The following is a 21589-nucleotide window of genomic DNA, read 5'->3' on the forward strand; positions in this document are numbered from 1 at the left end:
GGTTTTTTTGGGTCTTTTGTTTTGTTTTGGTTTTTCCTTGTTTTTTCCTCTTGTTTTTATTAACCCTGTCATTTAACAAAGAAAGCACCAGGGCCTCAAACAAGCAACTGCTTCTGCCATTGCTGCCTATAATAGGACTGTGCTGGTAATAAATTACAGCAATGAGCTTGTTAGCAGAGTCCAGGCCTTAACCACTTGCTTAGTTACCGTAGCTATAGCTCCAGATCATCAAAGTGCTTGAGGCAACCCCGTGCCTGACAAGAGAGCTCCTCTAACTCAGGCTCTGCCAGGGAAGGAGGCAGGATTTCTATCTGTGAGTAAAAATGCTCAGCAGCACTCAGTACAGCTCTACTGCGAAGATAAGTAGTGACAGCGGGTTTTTTCTCATTTTTTTCCCTTCTAATTTATTAATTTGATCTGCAAAAGTGTGCACTGACTAGTTGTGTACAGAAGAAAGCCTGCCTGAGCTTATTCTGAAGGCAGAAAAGCAGCTTATCTTTAGTCTTCCATGAAAAGACCTAGATGAAACAGAAGATGGGAGCTTGTTTCACTCAGTACTAATCACAGTAATGTAATATGTATTTGCTTTTCTCAATTACAGTCCTGAAATGGGAGGCTCTAGGGAAAACAATTTTTCCTTCTCTCTGACAATCTTATCATTTTAATGCTGCCTCCTGTTTATACATGAAGGAAGGGAAAAGAGGGGATGATAGCATGAAGCACTGTTACCCAGGCTTAGAGCCACAAAAGCTCAGTGACAGGTCCACAGTCAGAGGCAGGGATCTCTAGAGATCATCTAACGTAACCTCCCATTAAAATGGGATTTCTCAGAGCACATTACACACAGAATCACAGAACACTTGGTTGGGCCTGGTGGCCTCACCTGGCTGGCTCCAAAATGTTAAGCCCATCTGGTGCACTTCTGATCTGGGGCAGAGCCAGAAGAGGAGCTCAGGAGGGGATAGTAGGGACTGGTAGGGTCCCTGCACCTGTGTGGCACAGCTCAGCCCTCTTGCATCTCTGCCTCTTTCCCTAGGTCAGACCCTGGTTTCTCTAGGAAGGGTGCCAGGGGCTTTTCCAGCCCACTAAACACATGGCCTTTGCAGTGTGAAGCACAGAGATGGTTTCCCATGATGGGGATGTGAAGAGGAGGATTTGCCAAGCTCCTGATGGCATTAGGGGAGAGTGTGTGGTGCCTATGGCATGGGAGGTGTCAGGGATGTTTCCAGAGGAGGTCCAGAGCAACTGTGATGTGGAGGGACCTCGAGAGGCTACAGGGTGGGATGGAAAGTCTGGAAAGGTAGCAGCTTGCCATACAGCTCTGCTCTGGCTGATGTATCAAGTTCATTGCTTCTGAATGGGTAAACAAAAATCACTGGAATTGGCTGTGTCTAGAGAGACATGTCTGACCAGCTGTGAGCTTAACTGCTGTCCTTTTCTCATGTAGGATCTAGTCCAACCTCCAGTAAAGTCAGCAGAACCTTGTTGACTTAAGAGATTGTGCATTTTAGGGCCAAGATATTTTTTCCACAAATATCTTAGAATTTGGGTGGTGGGTGGGAGGGTCATTGGCCAGCCCTGTTTCCTTTCCTTGCAATTCATTTTGGTCAGGGAAAATTTTGCTCTTTTCAGAAATGATCTTTATTTAAAACCAGAACTTTTATTATTTTTTTTAAATTTTTTTTTCCTCTAAAGCATGCTTACTTTTTAAGAAAACTTTTAATGATTGAATTGAAAAACAACACAGATATTTTTTGTGGTTTTGCATTTCTGTTTTGTTACTTTTTCATTTCTCCCTTTTAAGAAGCTAAAAAGGGAAGAAATTGAAGGAGTAATTATGAACTTCTTTTTCAAGAAGAGTCTTTTGAAATAGCATTTTGAAAGTAAAAAAAAAAATCAGTTTATATGGAGTATCATGAACTTCTTCCCTCTGACTTTGCACACATTTAGCTTGGGTTGAGCTGACAGGAATTTTTAGGCAGTCACCCAAGAAAAGAAAGAATCATAGAATGGTTTGAATTGGAAGAGACCTTTAAAGGTCACCTAGTCCAAGCCTTCTGCAGTAAGCAGGGATGCCTTGAACCAGAGCAGGTTGCTCAGTGTTCTGTCCAACCTGACCTTGAATGTTTCCAGGGATGGGGCATCCTCTCTGGGCAACGTGTTTCACCATCCTTGTAAAGCATTTCTTCCTTGTATCTAGTCTGAATATATCCTCTTAGTTTAAAACTCTTACCCCTTGTCCTATTACAAGTCCTGCTAATAAGGTCCTTCTTTTTTATAGGCCTCCTTTAAGCACTGAAAAGCAGCAGTAAGGTCTCCCTTCTCCAGAATGAACAATCCCAGCTCTCAGCCTGTCTTCATAGAAGAGATGCTCCAGCCCTCTGATCACCTTCCTGGCCCTTCTCTGGACTTGGCCCAACAGCTCCATGTCTTTCTTGTGTCAAGTGTCTCACGAGGGTGGAGGGGGAGAATCACTTCCCTGAGTTTGCTGGTCATGTTTGTTTTGATGAAGCCAGGATGCAGATGGCTTTTTGGACTGCCAGATCATGTCCAGCTTTTCATCTACCAGTACCCCCCAACTTCTTCTCTACAGAGCTGCTCTCAATCCCTTCATCCCTCAGTTGCTATTGATACTGAGGGCTGACCAAACCCATATGCCATGTGCCAATAACTTGGACTGGTTGAACCTCATGAGATTCACATAAGTCCACTTCTTGTGCTTGTCCAGGTCACTCTGGATAGTATCCCATCTTTCTGGTGTGTCAGCCACACCATGAAAGGGAGCTTTAGGTTGTCCAGGTCTTCAGTTTATTTGAAACCACTGAAAAAAATTTCTCTTTGTTAGCTTCCATCTCTCAAATTCATCAGGTCACTGTAAATAGGACAGCTCAGAACTGGAAGGTTACTGAACTGGAAATATGGTGAAGAGTGAAGTATTTCAGTGAGGGGACCTGATGTACCAGTGACCACATACAAAGATGCTAAAGAAGTCTACAGGTAGATATCAAGGTCTTATTCACTTCCAGAATCACTAGCTTGTCTTGTATATTCAAGCTTCCGGTTTTCCATTTAAACCAATATTTATATGGAATGCAAATATTCACACTATAAAATTTTTAACATATAAACCCCTCTATCCTCCTAATTATTCATTCAGCTGTTTGGACATGTGCACTGACAGAGACAGGATGAAGAAACAGTGGCTTGAGTGTTTTTTAGTCTGAAGGGTGTTTTTATCTGTGTTAGCGACTGTTCAGTAGGCAGCAAGCCCTTAATAATAAATATTTTCTTATCCTGATTTTGTTTTATTTTTTCCTGTTTCCTTATTTCTACGGCTTGCCCATCAGCTTCATGCCAGTCTTGGTTAGTCTCATCTTGAGGGATTGCAGGCAATGAAAACGTTCAGTTTCTGGGTGGGTTTTTTCTACTGCAAGGCTTTGTTTACAGGATTTTTTATTTCTGTAAAGAGCCCTTCATTGCAGAGGATCCCCAGCACCTTTAGTGGATTCACTGAAAAGCACCTAACTGTTTCTTAATGTGTTGCAGAAATGCAGCCAACTTTGAGGAGGAAGGTGTTATTTTTGCAGTTTTGGACAAGGTGTAAGACAAAAATATCTGCCTCAACTCGGAGCGTGGAGCACAGGGGGGTGAATTTCTGGGATGTTGTTACATTTCTGGAGTGAAAAGAGGAGGTGGAAAGGCTTTGCCTGTTTAGGTGTTAGCTTGAGTATTATCTGAGAGATAGCATCTGCCTGACCTCTGTTCTCATGTTAGAAAATTTGGGATAGGTTTGGGAAACAGTGTGCAGTCTGCTGGGTCAGAAAGTAGTGATCTCCTTGGTGGCTTCCCCTGAAATACTAACCAGATTGAAAAATATTGATCCTTTTGGTGTGGTGTTTCAGAATGATGGAGCATACAACTGCAGCAATATCCAGCAAAGAACAATGAAAATTCAGTGCATAGAAAGCTTTGCTCATGCTGAGGTAATGAAGAACCCCACAGCTGTGTTCCTCCAAGGTTTCTCATAGTAATTTTCCATGAAGCTATGGAAAAATATTTATCCTTCCTTCTATAAACATGTCTGTAGGAGATTTAAGGGAAGGCGTGCTTGCAGGCATACACAGAAGAAGTCCCCTACATAATTAACATAATGTCTAAGTGTTAATATTTCAGGATGTTACAAACCCCCCTGTGTTTTCTTTGTCACTCACCCCACTTTTGTGTATAATTAGATGCAACGTATGTAGTAGAGGTCTGAGGTTCTGCCCACCTCTGTGTAGTCTGTATACCAAGAGAATCTTCTGGGATAGTACAGATTAAAGAAACTGTACTTATTTCATGTCCTTCAGTAAGTTTGGGGTGCAGAATATGAAAACAAATGCTTATGAGGGTGGCCTACCTCTCTATTAGCTCCTTGCTCACATATACCTGGATTTCTTGCCCCTGCACTTCCCACCTCTCTGTAATCAGCAAAATTTCCTTGCAGCAAGGCCCTTTTAATAGTGAGGCTGGTGCTTTTATCTGCAATTATGTCTCATCTGCCAACAGGCACAGTAAGGTAAAAAGGGAGAGCTGAGCACATGCAAAGCCTCAAATGGAAATTTGTGCTTGTGTGGTTGTGGTTATGGTCGGGCAGTAACCAGCTTTGCATTCCAGGGCATACACAAGAGATGTGTCTGAATCTTCTGAGTCTGCCAGTTCACTCAACATTATTTCAACAAAAGCTTTTTGATCAGGTCACAGGGTGCAAGATAAGAAAGGAGTTCTTTGGCTAAGGCCATCTTCTTCACAGATACAGGACCTTAAAGAGTTGCACAGGTGCAGGTGATTTTCTGTAGGATGTCAAATCTGAATCATCTGCCTAAGTAGGCATGGATTACCATTACTGGAGCAAATCTTTCTTCAAGCCCAGTCAAGTAGGAAATAATGTTATTTTACTCTGCAATAGGCAGAAAATTTAAAAAAAACCCCATGCCTTCAAACTTGTCATGTAGAGTTAATCAAACCTATAATAGCAGTTTTGTGAAGAATCACACCACTTTGAAATTTGTTCCTGTTCTGCTGTTGAAATAAAAATTACTTTTTTCAAGAATTCCTCATTCACCATCATTTTTCCAAAGCTGTAATTTCTGAATTTCTTAGGTGTTCAAAATAGAGTCAAGGTGTTTCAGTGCCAAAGATCCTATTTTGACTTAGAATGAGACTGGTATTTCAATCAGTAGATTAAATGAAGTCAAAACAAGATTTCTCACAAAAAACCCCAAACAAACCCCTGGAGTAATTCAACTATCCTGTGCTCATATTATTGGCAATAATATAGGAATGAGAAACATGAAAGGTCATAAAATGGGATTTTAAATGACATTTCTTAACGTTCTTCAATTAAATTTTAAATACTTTTTCCTATGGGGCTTTCCCTAGCATTAACTGAATTTTAATAAGAAATTGGGGTTTTAGCAAAACATATTTTTGGAAGGCTATTCTGAGCATATTTAATACTCATCAGCTGGGGTTCTTCCCTTTCTTGCTTTTGGAAAATGCTGGGTGGGGTTTTGGTTTTATCTTAGGGTTGTTGTTTTTTTTTTTTTGTATCTTTGGGTTTCTTTTGATGGTGATTGTGTTTTTGACTGAAACAGCAAATTTAAATAGTGAAAAGTTGCATTAAAGAGCCTCTGGGAAAGTGGAGAGCACTAGGAGTACTAGCTCTGATAATATGAGTTTCTGTTTGGAGCACCTATCATCCTCATCATAAATGGGGATCACATGGGCTGTAATTGCATCCTGCTGTGAACTGCTGTATCAAACAGGCTGAAGGGACTTGGCTATGAGAGGAGGATTGTGCCTTGAACATCAGGGAGACATCAGGCTTGGTTAGGAAACTCAGGTGATGCAGTGCTATCAACTCCAAGCTAAATTATTCTACTGATTTTTTTTTTTTTCCCCCCAGTTCAGAGCTTGTTGCCTTCTTTTGGTCTGAATATTCATTTTGTTTCAGCTTCCATACACTGTCTTTTTCTGCCAAATTACAGATCTTTATGACCTCTGTGACTATTCACATTCCCTGCTGGTACCTGGAAATTGTAAAACATGTTTACCTTACGATTTGATGTGCTAATTTGATCCCCTTACATCTATCAATGTCAAGCTTCTCCAGATCTTCAGACTTGCACTTGGCCAATAATGATCTCATAGGAAACACAAGGTAGCCCCCTGCTTTTTAGCCCCTAAACCAAAAAAAAAAAAAAAAAAAAGTTCCTAAATGTAAGACTTCTTAAGCAGTGTGTTATTCAGGTGAATTCACTGTGGATGTTGTTAAAGAACAGGCCAGAAGACTGATCTTTGTTACTGCAAATCATGTTTTATCACTTTCAGATGTTACCTGCAGCTATTTTACACATAACTTCAGGTTGTTAATATGGGTGTCGGAGTGTTTTGAGCACAACATGGATGGCTGCAAGGTTTCACATGCTACTAGTCCATACTGCCTTGGGTGACCCTTAGGTGGGTGATGAAGAACTGCTGGGTTTAGTGAGGCTCTGTAAAGCTTTAGAAGCTGCTATGATGCTGCAGCTTGTGCAATCATTTATCTAGATCAGAATTTCTAAAACTCATATCACATTGTCACTTTCTTATTTTATTTATTGTACCCCAAATCATGTAGTGGAATTTATATAGCAGCAATTACTATATTCTGCTGACTACTGAAATTCCCTTTCCTGCCTAAATGACATTGCTTTTGAACAAAACTGTCTCTAGGGTTGTCGTGCTCTCTTTTTTTGTGCCTGATAGTTCTGACTTAACAGCACTTACAGAACTGCATTTGACCTTAGCTTGCTCAGGACTGACTACTGTTGACTCCAAATTACAACACGTAATGAAGGTGGAGATCTTATTGCCACAAGGAATCAACACACCTGAAGGTCTGAGTAGGATCCTAGAAAGAAAGAGAAGCTCATCTGTATGCAAGCAGATGAATAGGAACATCCATAATTATGTGAAGAAAGTACTGGACTGTCATACAGAGGACCCAGAGGACCTACTGCTTCTCCTTCCTCTGGCATACTGTAGTGCTTCAGCCTATCTACATTTTCATTTGTACAGCAGCCATATGGTGCCAAACAATTGGTTCTCATTGCAATATAAGGAAAAAAGTACTATGCTATTTCTGTAACCAGTATATAAAAAAATTAGAGGAAAGAGTTTGTAGTAAAATAGTCCAACTGGATGTTCAGCCAGAAGCAGAAAGTGAATGATTGATGTAGGACAGTTGTAGCAATTCCTCTCTTCTTATGGGATTTACACCCATATATCTGAGGAATGTGTTGAGCCCTTTGCCTTGGTGTCTACTTCTTCTAGTGGTCATTCACTTTTATGTTGACTAAGCCTTATTTAAATATTGGCCTTGTGAAGCTGGGAAGAAACAGATGAACTGCAAGAATGAGACAAAAATATGATGTAATGACGCTAAAATAAACATGGTACAGGAAAGGCAAGAAAGTCGAGCTCTGTGAAAGCTGTAGAACTAGCTGGAAATCTTTGTGTGGAAGACTTTTCCAGTGGAAAATGCTGATTCATCCAGCCCTTTGCAAAAAGGTGTTAATTTCATATAAACCTTATTTAGGAGGAGTGATTGAAAACCATTTCCATAACATTACAGTCAACCTTTGAAGGCTTAAAAATTACTTCAGTTTTGTCTTTGATATTATTCACTCTGTTTTGAAACCTTGATTGGCTGGGAATTTCAATTTCTGTTTAGCTTTTGGACTTTTTCAGAATGGATTTATTAATTATCAAGGCTTGATTTTCTTTTATTTTACTTTTTTAAATAGAAATGGTGACTTTTCTCCTAAAGTGAAAAAAATAGGTTACATAAATCTATTATATGGGAAGGGTAGATGAGCAAGAGTAACCTGAAGGGAAAAGTCTACAAGGAAAGTGGAGAAAATCCCATATGATGGAATATTCACCACAAGTATTTGGCTATCCAGCACTGGTGTATGTAACTGGACACCATCAGGCTATGTCAGTGAGAGCTCAGCCCTGTGTGGTGGTCAGTGAAATCTGTCACTGGGCATCAGGAGGAAAAAACTGAATTTTTTTCTCCTGACTTTCTTGATCTCAGTTTGGCTTTTGAAAACCACCAGAGGAGCATGGTCCCACCTAGCCACAGCCTTTTCCCATGGCATAGGATGGCAAACTTGCTTTCCTGCTTGGTGTTTGACTCTTCAAAGCCTGAGAGGAGCTTGCAGGGCCAGTCTCCTTGTGTTACTGGCATTTGTACATCCTAACCTCAGGGTCCTGTGGGACTCACTTTGTGTTTTCTGACCACTCATGGGTGACCATCCCAGAGAAGTGCTAGGAAACACTGTGCTTGCTTACAGCCAGGACAAAGAGGGTAGGGAGGTTGGCCTTGGAGACCAGAAAAGGAAAGCAGGATGAAAAGCAGCATGTTTTTGTAGGCTGGCTTCTAGCCAGATGAGTAACAGCCACCTTTTGTTTAAAAGGCAGGTAGGAACAACCATGGAGGGCTTGGGTTAACAGAGCAGGGGTAACACTGTGTGGGGTTTTGCTCAGAGAAACTGAGCCAGGGAGAAACAGTAAATGCCAGCCAGGCATAGCTATTGAAGCCTGTTTAAATGGCTCTAAAGGAAGAAAAAATGGAGAAGTTTTTTGCATTAAGTACTCACTGCATGAGGCTTGAAGCTTGGCAAAGAAAATGTTTCTTCAGTCTTTGTTAAAAAAAAAAGTAGGACTTTGAATTATTTTAGTTTTTTAACAGAAATGTTACTGCATCAATGAGAGAACAGACTCTGTCATCAATTTTGCTGCTTAATGGAAACAATTTTGGCTAACTGCCTGGGGTCAGCAAAGACTGGGAATTCATATGATGCTGTATCACTTCCACGGCACAGGCAGTGTTCTGTCCACAGAGGTCCAAGTGTTCAGGTGACCCAGTTCAAGAGCGATTTGGGTCTTGGCTCCTTAGTCAAAAGAACTATGATGTTTTACAGATGTAATATTTGTATCTTCCAAGTCAGGAGGCTGTAGCTGCAGTAACCCTTTAATAACCACTGTCCTGGAAGAATCAGTGTGCACTGGCGGGGTGAGATGGAGAAATGGGGACATCTTAGCCTGGGGCAAGGACTGTGACACTGCACCTTTGCAAGTAATGGTTTGCTGTCACATGCTAGGCTGTCAACTGTGGCTGATCAGCTGTTGTCTCATGAGCCACAGAGCTGTCCTGGCAAGAAGGGTGAATATCTCTGGTATAATATATATATATGTGGGTGGGAAACCTGGGGAACCACTGCAGAAGTTGCAGGGTAAGGCCTTTCCCTGCATGAATCAGAGCCTTCGCTAAGAGACGCAGGTTTAGCAGCTACCTGGAGACATAAACACATGACTTGATTGCTGTAATGAGGAGCAGCATGGAGACTGTGGGCCATGGGCAGGGGAATGACCTGTGTCTGTATGAGCAGCTGCTGCTGACCTGCCCGCAAATTAGCATGAGAAATAAGCATGAAAAATGCACATAGGCCCGTCGCACATTGAGTTCTCTGTCTGGAAGGGAAACAAAGCCTGTGTTTTAGAAATAAAAGCAAAAAAGAAAGTCTGGTAGCACAGTCCGCTGAGCCAAGCATTCCTACTCCTCTCAAGGACAATAGTTTGTGACGATGCCTGTTGTATAGGAAGATACACTGGTAGGGTGATTATATCTGATTTGCTGTCACTTCGTATATGAAAAGCTTGCTAAAAAAGTGGGTGGGTAGTAGGAATGAGTTGTGATATTAGAAGAACCTGCAGAGCCACCTTTGTAACTACAACACTGTTAAAAGAGAAAGCAAAACCCAAATGCAGCGACCCATCTACTCTGCAGTCATGAACAGCTCTGGTGGTAGAACACAAGTTCCCTGAGTTCCTGGAATGATCTTTTGTATAGGGCAGATCTGATCTCAGAAAAGGCTTAAGCACCATTAGCAAGAATAGCAAGGACATGTTCTCCTGCACATCATGTTTAGACCATGAAAACAGATTATTGAAAATATGTCATCTAGCATGCATAATTAATGCCACTTTAAAAAGATCAGGCTATTTAAAACAATATTTTGAACAATGAATGTATACACATGTATTTTTTAACACTTGCAGAATATAATTAATCCTTTTTGATAAAAGATATATTTTCAAAGTTTTGCTACTTCTAAAATGCAGATGAGCCAAAATACAGCTATTTTCCCGTTGTAGGTGTGGCATAAAGCTGTTTAAAGATTGTTGATATTAGTGGCAGAAGTTAGTTGTCTCCTCAGCCTTTTTCAGATCTGGTTTTGTGATGCAGGTGGGATGTGCCCAGCATAGTGAGCTTGCTAAGAACCTCTGGTGATGGGTGCAGGATGGTCTCCTTCTGAGGGGTGCCAAAATTAAGGGCAAGAAGGTGACATGCAGGAGTGAGTAACCAGGCCAGTGCAGCACCACTGGCTGAGCGTTCAGGTTATTGCTCACTCTGACTCGAGTTCTGTTTCACAAGCATGCATTTTAATGATGAGCTAAATTAGTTTGCTTGTTTAATTGTTTGATGCTTTTGGCTTCAGGAATGAATCATCCCCATGGTGCATCCATGGGTGCCGGCAATGGTGGTTGGGCATGGAGGAATCCTGGCTGGGTGTGCAGGAGCTGGGAGCAGTGGCTGCAGCTGTGGTCCCCAGGGACTCAGGTTCTGTGGAGTTGTTTGTAGCTGGTGTATTACTCCCTGTGTACAATTCTGCAAAATCCTTGCTCTGCTACAGCTGGGATCCTGTCCTATCCTATGCTTTCCAACTGGATTGGCTGTGCTGGCTGGGGACTGATGTTGCTGCTCTAAATTTGTCAAGATTTCCTTCCCCTCTAGAAGAATGTAAACATTTTTGTACCTCGTGGACACCAGTATAGTTAAAAGCTGAAGAGAAGTAGGGGAGAGATAGGTATTTGTTTAGATATATATTTTTTTTGCCAGGTATCTAGGATAGTCTTACCTGTTATCTATGTAACCCAGGTTGGGGGGTTGCACATTCATGCACACATAGTGGGAGGGCTGGGGAGGTGAAAAAAAAAAAAGAAAAATTACGCCCCATCTGGATTAAATATTTACACAGTTTTAGCTGAGCAGGGGAAGAATATTTGAGTTCAGCTCACTCAAGCACAAAGAGCATGTTTCTTCACTTCCAGGGGCCGTGGTGCTCCTTCAGCTGAACCCTGCTTCTCTCCCACCTGCACTTTCTGCTAAAACAGTTCCTGCTGGTGCTGTTTTAAGACCAGCTCTGTGTCATTAACCTTGTCATCAAGTTTGACTGCCTCTGACTGACCTTGTCAACTGTGTAGGCACAAGGCAAAAGTTTTGAAGAACAGCCATTTTCTCTATGTACTTGTCTTGCTCCCAGAACTGAGGCTGGTGATGGTAATTCCAGTGGCATGCACAGCTCCATTCTAACCCCATATTCTTATATTGATGGTTCTGTGTTTAGGATTGCGCTTGGCTTTTGCAAGCATTTTCACTGTTAGACTCTTAGGGAAGGGGTCATTTTGAGCAAAGGCTTGTTGACCATTGTTTCAAATTCTTGGTGTTTTTAACCCCATTTTATCCTCGTGTGATTTAACAGCACAAGTCACTGTTGGGGTATATATTTGTGTTTCTTTGCCAGATAAAGAACAACATGAAATTTCCCCAAAGTTTTCCCTGTAACCCCTTTGTCTTCACAACTCCCTCACCCTCCTTTTTCCTTGCACTTAGCAATGCTGGCAAGGAATCCAGGATAAACTCAGCTGCTCCCTCCTTCCTGTGTGCTTCTCCTTCAAATGGGATCTGTTGTGGTTGTGATTAGGACTTGGAAACTGCCTGATCTTAGCAACAGGTTCTGCTCTTCTTCTCTTAGTTACTTCAGCATCTGCAGCCCTGGCAGTGCCAAGGTCTGTTCAGGCATGTCAGTCCAGTAAAGCTTGAGGTTAAACAAATGTGGCTTTTGGCTTAATCTAAAGGCAAGTAAAATCACAGAGTTGTTAGTTGGCTCTTTTATTGGACTTTTTTTTTTTTTTTTAATAATAAAAAAGACCTGATTTCAAGTTACACTAGGACCATTTTGGCCCTGATTTATTTTTTGAATCGTTGATAGAAACAGTAACATTTCTGTTAAAGGATCTACAATGGGCATCAGGTCATAGGCAAGCAACAGTTTAAGGAGCTTCACTTGTTCCCAGGAAATAGAAACTCCCTGTTCCCACTAGAAGCCTATCTGAGCAATAGAAGATGATTTCTCCAGGAACACGGAGCTGGCTCGACCTGGCAGGATGAGGTTGCACAACATGTTGGCTTCAGTGGTAGACCTGGATGAAATTCCCAGCTCTCCTCTTTCCTCTCCCTTTCTCTTGTGGCATGGCTGTCAGCAGTCTGCATGGCAGTGGTGAGTGAACTGCACAGGAACACCCTAAATTAAAATGCCCCCATGCCCTGGGTTTGCAGGAGGACAAGAGCTGGTGAGGAGCTAGGGTGTAGAAGGGGAACTGGCCCACCACAATGGATACAAGGAGAAGGGTTTGCAAGTCTGTCCTCTCTGCTGGCGGCATGTGCAGCTGCCCTTTCTTACCAGCATGGAGAGTAAAGGGGTCCTAGTCTGGCAGGATGCCTACCAACATCTGAGTAGGCAGCAATGGTCTCTGCTGTCTGCATTCCATCCTTTCTGCTGTTAGTTGCATAGTCTTACAGTGACTTTCTGTGAAAAGCCAATAAAAGCAGAATGCACAGATGCTGAAATGTTCTGTTTGGCCTTATCTGTTATGCCATCCTCCATGGGATGACCCAAGCTCTTAGTCTAACCTTGTCTCCATCTGCTTGGAACAAACCTGAATCCAGTGTAGAGCTGAGCAAAAAAGAAATGAGGTTCTTGGAGGCAGAACTATGATGAGCCTGGCTAAGAACAGTGAGCTAACTGCAGCAAAAATGCTTTTGGCAGATACAACCTTTCTGTTTACAAATACTAGGAAAGAATTCTTTGATTTTTTTTTTTCTTCATTTTTTTTAACCAACTTTTCATCTTGCTCAGTGAATGGTTAGAGGGATCATAGCTGAGTCTGGAGAGTACTTGTTAGGTGATTTGACTATTTGTTATTTGCTTGAGCTCCACTGGTTGCTTACAGTGTACTGTGTTTTTTTGGTGGTTTGGTTTTTTTCATTTTTTTGATACCTGCCTTGGGAATTCCCAAACCACAAGAAGCTTTTACATTAGCTCTGCAAATGTTCTCAATGCAAATAGTTGTGCCAGTCTTTTGGCATATCTTCATTAATGGATATATGTTTGCACAAGAACGTGCAGTGTTATCCATGTTTGTGAACCTTCTTGAAGAAGGAACTAAATTGCTGCGAATGTTTGCAGTAAGCTCATGAAAAGAAACCTTGGACACCATGAATTTGCAAGGTTTTCTTGAACAAACACCTGTAAATACTTCTTTCCCCTGCTATACCATATTCTCCAGTATGTACATAGCTGTGGGAAAACAGAACCTATATGTTTTTTAAAAAGGGGAGTTTCATTACCCATTGCTGGAAAATGCTACATTTTTGTGAGCTCAATTAAAAAAAAAAAAAAAGTCCTAATGTTCTTGCTGTAGAGTAGAGGGAAGTGTGGACCATTAAGCTCTGTTGCTTCTAGAGAAAGTGTAAAAAGCAGACTGAATTCTGCCTGTCCCACACCATTGTTTGTTGGAAATAAAACTTCTGGTAAAACAAAGGTCTAGAGCATATGTGATTTTCCAGATGCAAAGAGTGGTGTGGGTGCTGGTTTGGTTTATGACCACAGCTGCCTGAGAGAGCTGTTTGGTTGGGCTGGGGGGGGGGAGGTAGCACTGTCCTGGTAACTGCTCCCTGCTCCTGAATGGAGACAGTTCACTTGGGAAAGCTCCTGTCCTCATCAGGCATTTTCTGAAATGAATGCTCCAAGTTCCTACATGCAGCCCTGTTTGTTCATAAAGCTTTCCTGTAGGGATGTCTGTTACAGCACCCTTTTTGTCTCCATCAAGATAGGAAAATTCGGTGTAATTAGCAAAGTCTGTTTGCATATGAAATATGATAGTCCCTTAAAATTTGTCTCATCCCCTATATGACATACTCTGTCTCTGCTTGAATTAGTTTGCTTTGACTAACTCTTGTTTACCTGAAAAAAATTCTTTTTCTAGTTTGAGGGGGGCTATATGTTATTTTTTTCGTGCCTTGGTATTTTAGAAATTCTTGGGTACTCTTTGAAGGTGGTTTCATGTTGGAGCAAGTGTAATCCCTTTTTGCACAGGGAGAGACAGCTTTGACTTTTTTTTTTTTAGGTGTAGAGTTTTCAGGTAGTACATATGCATAACTATCCGTCGGTTGCTTTTTAGCACTTTTATTTTTTTTCTACTTTGTGTCCTGTTGTTCAAGTCTCAGCAGAGAGGATGTTGTGTTGTCTGCCACGGCTGTGGTTTTGCACTGTTTGTAGAGAGTGTATGTATTTACTATTTTGGTGAAATATATGTCTATCCATTATTATCTTATACAAATGGGCTTTATCTGCTTAGCCCATGTTGCTTGATTCCAAATGCATGATTTGTCCTGAGGAAATAATTTAGTTCTGGCAGTACCTCCTGGTTTTAGTCTTGACAGGCCTTACCAGATAGTATAGACTTTGAACTTTGCATGTCTCTTCCTTTTTGTCTGTTGCTTCTACCAGCACATGTAGAAGTAACACTGAACTTATTCATGGTCTGCTTTGTGTGCACCTCTTGCAATACATGCTAGAAGTTTCAGGGTTGCTATCAATAACTCTTACAATATGTTCTCTTGTGGTTTATGACCATTTTCTACTCACATGGTTTCACTTCCTTAGCTACTCAAGGCAGATAAACAGATCTTGTTAGATTAATTGAAACAGGAATATATAAATACATACTGTGGTTGTGAGGATGGCTCTTGATGATACTGTTTTTTTTTCTGGACCAGGCTCAGGATGCACAGCTGCCCCTCACACATGGTCCTATGCATGCAGGAACTAAAATGGTATTTCACAGCCAGTTTATAGCCTTATATATCAAACCATTGAGTTACCCAAGACACAGGAGGCACATCCTGTGTTACCACTGAATGGACCTATTTAAAACTGGTCTACTGTGGGTTATATCTTTTGCTCTTCCTCATCTTTGTTACTCCTGTGTGGGTTGTTACAGTAAGAGACTATACTGAGAGGCATTTCAGAGCAGAAATCTTGAAATTGCCATGAATATTTAGAAGTCTTAGATTTAAAGTGATTTCTCCAACAGGCCACTTCTGTGGTGTGCTAGTGTAGTTAGATTGATGTTTGGAGAACTGCTACCTTTCTGTTGCCTGTGTGACCACTTGGAAAACTGAAACGTAGGGTAATGTCAAGAAATTTAGAGTACTGCTTTCCTGAAAGGTGTGATGACAAAAGTTCATGCAGAGGAATTAATAAATGCTGGATGGCTTTGGCTTCTTGCCTACCTCTTGCACTTAAGTGTTGAACTTGGTGTCAGAAATAAGTGGCTTTCCATAAAGATGTGAAATCAGAAACCTAAAAAGAAATATAATCCATACAAGCAAAGAACACAAATGACAGCAATACAAAATAAGGCTGTGATATTGCTCCAAGGACACTAAAAAAGACAGAAAGGGGCAGATCCTGTTGAACTCCTGGTACTCAATAGCTTCCATAGGCTACAGAAACAGTGGGAATGGCAGCTTGAAAGAACCCATGTAAACTTCTTGCAGTGCTCCAAAACCATCTTCAATCTGTAGAAAGGCAGGAAGAGTATCACATACAGAGTTTTCATCAGCTGTGGCTGAGAGGCTCTTGGTGTTATTACCAGTGGTACAGAATGGATGATTTGGGTGAACAAAAGTCAAACTATACATTAGCAATGAGGACAAAACCAGTGTCATTTTGAACAGGGTTGCTCAGTAAGCTAGAAATCAGCCTGTCAAATATGACAAAGATGTGTTCTAAGATGTTGAGGTAGCTCACCTCAAACACAGTGTAAGCAGAAGAAAAAGCATAAAAATAAACCAAGTTTTGTGCAGGAAAAATTGCACAGAAGAAAGAGGGAAAAGCAAAAAAATTACAAGAATATTCTGGGTTGAAGAAAATCCCACTGTACTGAAAAATGTTCCAAGTATAGTGCAACCCAAATTAATTATGGCAGGTGATATAATTGTTGAAAAGTTTGTCAGCATATGTAGACCCCACACATATGGTAATGCCTGTAAAAGACAGTGCTCCAGCTCTATAATAATAATAATATGAAAGAGATATAAACCTCAATGTAACACCAACACAGGGCAGCTGCCTGCAGTCAGGAAACTATGACAGGTAGGAGGGTATGTCACCAATGAAGGCATTGCAGTATTAAAGGGAAGAATGTGAAAATGTAATCAAGCATAACAAGTATTAAAATCTTCACAACTGATCATCCTCATACCACTATGCCAATATAAAACACAGGGAAAGCACCAAGAGAAACTTTACAAGACAAGTGCAGCTTGTACACACCGTGCCAAAAGTCACCAGTATGAGTAAATTTATAAGCCTAGTGATACACAGAATGGGACAGAGCAGAGGCTGATAAAAAAGAGACACAAGGAGCTCTAGCAATATAGTCTGAGCAGACAAATACTGTGGTATCCCTACAGCAAAATTACTGAAATATTATCAAAATGTTTTTGAAGGTCTGAGATTTCTTCCAGGCACCTGGAAAAAGATTAAAGAATTCTCCTGCTGTAGCACTTGCCCCACACAGTAATTGCTGTACAAGGAGGAAAAAATGTGAGCTGTAGAGAAAAAAGGTAATGTTCCCAGCTGCAAAGTCTACACAGGGGATCAGCATGTGGTCATCATGGAAAAGCCAGCCAAGCTATGATTTGCAAAGCTGAGCACCTTGGGTCTTGCTAGAAAGTGTGTGTAATTGAGGAACCACTATCTGAATGGCAAAAATAAAAAAACCAGCCATATTTGGCACAGAATATTGAGGGCACTGGCAAGTGGATGTGGGAAACGCCTACCTTACCACATTCTGGGCATCAGCAAGTCTTCAGAGGCAATGGAGGATGGTGTTTAAGATCAAAGCTGAAATGAATGTTATCAGTGCTGCCAATAAGAGGTATATTAACATAAAGGGTCTGTTACTGATGAGACACACTTTTGTGGACTGACACAGTGGCAGAAGTGTTGGAAGCTGTGTCAAATCTGAAAATTATATCAAATGTGATAGCAGTGAGATACTTTATGAAATGCTCTTTAAAAAGGGCAGTTAGTGGCTTTTGTCACACCACTCTGATTAACAATGCCAAGAGTCAATCACATTGAAAGGGACTTTGGTAATATGTTGGGGGTTTTGGTGTGTGTAGTGTGAATTTTGGGTACAGGGATGTCAAACAATTTGCAACCTGTGGCTTTTAAGTCTTCATATGTTTCTGTTTTGACAGCTGTCTATGCCCACTCTGGTGCTATGTTGGTCTATATTGAGACAGTCTATTGAACCATAGCTGACCTTTGAAAATGTAAGCACTTGGAGAAATTTTGAAATGAAGCCTTGTGAACTTTAATGACAGAAATGCCTCCTCTGAACCGAGCAACTTTATACTTTCTAGAAAGAGCTGCTGAAAAGTCTTTACTGGGAAGTACCTGAGCCTGGCACTTCCCCTGTATGTGGGAACATCCTTGAGAAACAGCCTTATGTGCCTGTCTCAAGCCTTGGTTGTAGCAGTCAGTATGGTCTTGCAGATGTTGCTGTCAGAACTGCTCTGAAGATCTGTATGCTCCTATCTTGATGAGCCTAGCTGCTGCTCTGGTTATCTGCCCAGCTGTAGAAAAGGAATGCATTTTAGCACAGCATAGCTGTCAACCACCAGAAAAACGTCACTAAGACCTCAGATAGTAACCTGACAAGTCTTTTAGGGCAGCATTGCAAAAAAGTGTCCAGTACTCTACAAGAGACAGATGAGTATATGATTAACAACCTTATGTAAAAAGAGTTTGTAGTAAGAAATTGTGCAAGCTAGTAAGATCCTGAGATCTTTGACCTGATAGAAAGAATAAACCAAGCCAGATACAGCCAGTGTGTGGGCAGTGGTGGAAGGAACTGCGAAAGAAACCACTGAGCAGAGGTGAAAGCAGAGATGGACATAGGAGAAGAGCTGCACTTATCTCCCAGAGTTATCAAAATGAGCAAAAAGTCCAAGATAACATCATCTGAAAGCAGCTGGATCGATTTCTTGAGAGCAGAAAATATTTAAGAAAGATATAGTGAAGCAACTGATTAAAATGCTAGTGATATCATATTCTTGTCATAATAACCCCACTTAGCCAGTAACTCTGGAGCAGTTGTAAAGCATGGTGCAGTGAAGCCAAAAAAAAAATAAAGAAATGCACAGCATTTTTGAACAGCCCTGGAAACCTTTTCACCTAAAGCCATGCTGATTGCCTCATTGCTGTCAAATACTATTTGGGTTATGAGAAATCATTTGAATTGTTAGATGTTGTTATTATGACCATTGTAGACACAGCAATAATGCTTCCAGGTAACGTGGTATCCCAGGCTCTGCAGTTTCCACTGGTGGGCTCTTCTGTCCTTGCATTGAGTTTGGACAATTTACTTGGCAAAGAGAAAGCAATTGTGATGCATTATTGTCATTCCACAGCTGTACAAGTGGTGGGACTGAATCAGCATTTTAGGTTACTAAGGTTCTTTTAGACAAAGCTGCAGCAAGGAAAGAAAATGGATGGAAAGCCACTCTTGCCCGAAGAAACTGCCCAAAGAAAACGTAAGAACATCCTGATAAAACATTTGGTGTCAAGTTGTACTTGGACTTCAGTACCTTCTGCTCCAGCCTGCTGCAGCTGCCTGAGAAATAATTGTGTGCTGGTGCCCTGCAGAGTCCATTTGGACTGATTTTTCCAGGCTCTGTATAGAATCATAGAATAGCTGGGTTGGAAGGAACCTTTAAAGGCCTTCTAGTTCACTCCCCTGCAGTAAGCATGGACATCTTCCACTAGATCAGGTTGATGTGGTGGTTCCTTATGAAAATAATTATTTATTTAGACTTTGATTTAGATTATTGAGATTTCTTTCTGTACTGCTTTGGTCCCCTAGAGAAGGGTTTTCATTCACTTGCTCATCAGAGCACACACTTCTCACGTAACGGGCAGTACTTGCAAGTCTCCTTCCAGGTTGAAATAAAGCAGCCCATGAGGTTGAGGTGGCCCCAGTGATTTGTCACATGCCTCGTAACTAATTTGTCCTTTTTTTTTTTTGTCAATAGGGAGCTGCTTATCTGGTGTCTGCAATTTATTTAAAGACTATGTGCTGAAGAGCTGCTATAAAATTATGTGAACGCAGAGGGAAGGTACACTCACCACAGTGATAAGTGCAGATGAGCTGCAATAGTAGCTTGGTTTTAGGACAGGGAATCAGCAAGTTCTGACAACTTTCTCACACTCCTTTGCTCTGAGGCACTGAAGAAGTCACTTCCCTGCCTCAGTTTCTCTATCTGTAAAAAAAGTAAGATAATGTTGATGATAATTTGTTTTCCCCAAAGGGGTCTGAGTGGATAAATTAGTTAGTATCTTTAAAAAGCTTTGAAGATGAAAAGTATAGTGTAGATATAGCCTTATTAAAAGTATAGCACCAAACATTCATATTAATGAAAGCATTATTCTGGAAGTTCAGCACAACATGCAATGTAAAAAAAGTTCATTTATAGTGGTGCAGTTAGTTAATATTCATGGCTTTGTTCTCAGCTCATAACTCTGCAGTGGGAATGCAAAGATGGGAAAGAGAATAAGGGATTACTGTAGAACAGGGCAGAACGCATGCCGTGGACTAATATAACAAGTAATTTTGCCACTATAAAATAACCTTCAGACAGCTGCAAGGATTTTCACGTACTGGAGCTGGAACAGGAGAAAAGGAACAGATCTCGGTAGATTTGCTTCTATAATACTAATAATAATAATCTGTTTTCCCTTCTAGGCAAAGCCACAGGGCTAGACCTTGCTTGTTGTGGTGTTTAGTCACCTTTGCACTTTATCTTACCTGCAAATCTCGGGCTGGGAATCAAATTGCAGCCCTCCTTGGCAGGTTAAGTCACTGTGATCCACCTTCTATTGTTGAGGAGTCATTGCTAAACCCAGCGCAGGAGGAAAATTACTTGTCCTGGGGTGAAAATCAGAGGCAGTGATGTCCTTCCTTCTTGGGAAACCTAAAGGTGATGAGGCAGGAGAACTCTGATTATGTTTTTTTTAGCTTTAGGAACCAAACCTTTTTCCTTTTTTTTTTTTTTTTTTTTTTTCCTTCCACAGAAATGTCTCTTTGCGTCCCTGATGTATGGTTTGAAACCGCTGCAACTTCTCTGTTTTCCCTTGAGTTAATGTTTAATTCCTTCTTAAACATTAACCTTAGCTAGAGTGGCTTTTGTAAAAGAGGACTGCTGTGCTAATAACACCAATAATTTCCTTTAAAAAGCATGGGAACAATGAGGAGCACTGTACATGTCTGAAAAGTACACTGTCTTTTAATGACACGTTACTGTTTCGCAACCCAAATATTATTTTTTGCCATTTCTTCTGATGTTTACAAACTGTTCCTGCCCAAACTGCAATCCATAAGTATTCTGTGGTGAACCCACCTCTTGTGCCTACACCTTTGTTGTGAAGCAAAGCAGAAAGGCAGGGATCAATGTCCTTTTGCTCTCACCAGTTCATGTGGCATAAGTCAAGTGCAAGTCAAATATAAATATATATGTAGCTATAACTACCAGATGAATGGCACTTGGCACAAACATTTCTCAACCACAGACATCAGGAAGCTAATTTTTTTTTTTTTTAAGTTATCCTGAAGCAAAGACTGCATGGCCAAATGCACACTAGCCATATCTGCAGAGGTGCATGCCTGGATATGGTACCTTTCCAGGTGGGAACCCAGATGGATTAATCCTCTCTCATGGGGAATGGGCATTAAGGGCAGCAGGGGTTAGAAGAAGAGGTGGAGAAGCTGTTTCTGGACACCCAGAGCAGCCATAGCTCTGCAGGTGGAAGCAGGTTGCTAGAGGAGGATTGGGCTGGACTGCAGCCTGGAAACCCCAGTTGAGTGGCAGTGCAGGATCCCATGTGGAGCATTGACCTGTGGCTGTAAAACTGTTCTCCTCTTGTCTTCCATGTGTAATTTAGCTATTCTTCTTATCAGAAAGATGAAATAATGTCAATTTTTTGTCCTTTTTCCTCCTTATAGAGGAGGGAGGCTCCTCTATATAAAAGCATATTTTTAGGTAATTAATGGCACTGAAAGAATTAAAATATTTTCCCTTCGAGAAACAATCTGCATATCAGCACATTTACTTGTGCCATTTCAAGGATAAGTTCTGAAACCAATACAGCAAAAGTGAAACCCAGGCAGTGAGGGTATTTTATGCTGCCTGTGTTGGGAAGGTGAGTGCAGCACAGGGGCCAGGCCTGATGTCTGCATTGTGAAAATCAAAGCCATCCAGGCAGCTTTAGGGAAAAGGAGGAGAGTGGCAGATTTAATGACATTT

At 41.2% G+C, this 21589-nt stretch overlaps 1 long non-coding RNA gene across 1 annotated transcript; it reads right to left on the reverse strand.

Annotated features, from left to right (window-relative positions):
• Positions 1-6431: 6431 nt before the first annotated feature.
• Positions 6432-20330, reverse strand: LOC115598107. The gene is made up of 3 exons (XR_003987388.1): positions 20095-20330; positions 19416-19549; positions 6432-6934 (listed from the first exon to the last, which is right to left on the reverse strand). It is a non-coding gene; the product is annotated as an uncharacterized LOC115598107 (long non-coding RNA).
• Positions 20331-21589: the final 1259 nt, after the last annotated feature.

This window comes from Calypte anna, chromosome 3, assembly GCF_003957555.1.
Source record: "Calypte anna isolate BGI_N300 chromosome 3, bCalAnn1_v1.p, whole genome shotgun sequence".
NCBI lineage: Eukaryota > Metazoa > Chordata > Aves > Apodiformes > Trochilidae > Calypte > Calypte anna.